This window comes from Vombatus ursinus, unplaced genomic scaffold (assembly GCF_900497805.2).
Source record: "Vombatus ursinus unplaced genomic scaffold, bare-nosed wombat genome assembly UNPS02013749.1, whole genome shotgun sequence".
Lineage (NCBI taxonomy): Eukaryota > Metazoa > Chordata > Mammalia > Diprotodontia > Vombatidae > Vombatus > Vombatus ursinus.
The window spans coordinates 451-2,095 of NW_020953527.1; the positions used below are offsets into that span (position 1 = coordinate 451).

At 40.8% G+C, this 1,645-nt stretch overlaps 1 long non-coding RNA gene across 1 annotated transcript; it reads right to left on the reverse strand.

Moving 5' to 3' along the window:
- Nucleotides 1–382: 382 nt before the first annotated feature.
- Nucleotides 383–1,047, reverse strand: LOC114040599. The gene is made up of 3 exons (XR_003568806.1): nt 890–1,047; nt 584–746; nt 383–463 (listed from the first exon to the last, which is right to left on the reverse strand). It is a non-coding gene; the product is annotated as an uncharacterized LOC114040599 (long non-coding RNA).
- Between the last annotated feature and the right edge of the window lie 598 nt (nt 1,048–1,645).

The window sequence follows — 1,645 nt, forward strand, 5'->3', positions numbered from 1 at the left end:
TTATAGTAAAAGACTTCACCTATCTGGAATTCATGCTTAAAATAACCTAATCTACCTAGAACACAACTGAGAACCAAAAGAAAGCAAAAAATGACCAAGTACAAATCCATGCACTAAAGCTTGTTTACTTTACGCATGGAAAGCCCCTCAAACTGAGAGTCAGAAGGTTCTGGGTGAGAGTTTAACAAGCTTAGGTCTATGCTTTCCAAACCCAAAGCAGAGCAAATTGAAGGAGCAAACTGAAAAACAGGGGCTCTATTAAAAGTGGTAATGCCAACTGATGCAAGAAGGGACAGGAAAAATCTGCAGAAGAGAGGAGGCAGAAAAAATATACAAAAAGTAGAAAAAATAACACAAAAAACACAGTAATCTCAAGTCACTTACCTCAGGGACCAATAGTTCTTCTCATGTCAGTAGTATCTGAGAAGCAGAGAGCAGTTTTTATTGTTCTCGGTTGGAGAACCTGAGGAACCAAGGAAAGGTTCAAGTTTTACTCTGTTTAAGAAGGCAGGGAAGGTGAGGGGGGGCAGTATATGAAAAACATTTCCATTCAAGTAAATTAAAATAAAAAAAATTTTGGTACCATTATTTAGGAAATTCATCCATCCAATGATTTTACTTTTGTCACTAGGTTGGCTAGTTGATAGCTCCACTGAACCTTTTCAAAAAGGCAAATCCTCCTTTGAATCCAGTCCTTCAAGTCATTCTAGATCTTTGGGCCACCCAAGGCTGTTTATCTTCAATGGCTGGGAATGATATAAGAAGAAATCTTGTTTTTAGACTTTTGCTTCCTTGGACAACCTACAGATATGAAACCAATTTTAAAAACAAGCCTCTCAACCCACTATAATGACCTCAAGTAAACAGACAGAGGGCAAGGACAAATTACCAGCTCTCAGCAAAATAAAAAGCCAGAAGCAGAGCAAAGGACTCTTTTCTCCCTGGAGCTATTGTCTACCAGATATTTGTGAAATCTGCTTTTTTGAGGCCCTGCCTTGTGGTATCAGCAATCATTGTTTTAATTAGGAGTTCTTCCAGGCCAGAGACAGTGAGTAGAAAGACTAGTTTCTTAAAGAATCTTAAATGAAAGTCAAGTCTTCCTAGCCCCTAGAAGATTATCACACATAACCAACCAATATTGTCCTAATTTTCAGCGGCATAATGAGCCAGCCCACATTTCAGAGGCTCCCAATCAGCCAGATGCCAAATTGTGATGTGGGTTATCAGTAACTGAACAGTGCCAGCAGTATTGGAGGTCAGACTGGTATACCAGGGGATCTCTCTGCTATCACTCAGCTTTCCTAACCAGCATGTGGAGCTGGGTTGTTTTGAAGGAAAGGTGAAGGAAGAGAGCAGTTATTCCCAGGGATGTGGCTGGCTGCACGACATCCCAGGACATCTGGCCAGGCCTTGCAGTACTTGGTACATTCATATCTGTAACTCTCACTAGAATTAACTGAATGTGTCTGGACAAATTCCTCAGGCATCAGTGAGAAAAGCTGAAAGCCTATTTTTGAAAGTTCATTGACCTCTTGTTAGCATAACCTCTGGTGAGGAAACAGTTAAGCTGTTGCATGCTCACATGTCAAGTTTGGGAGGGGTCATTTTAAGCAGGACACCAGGGGATTGATTTCCCAACCTCCTT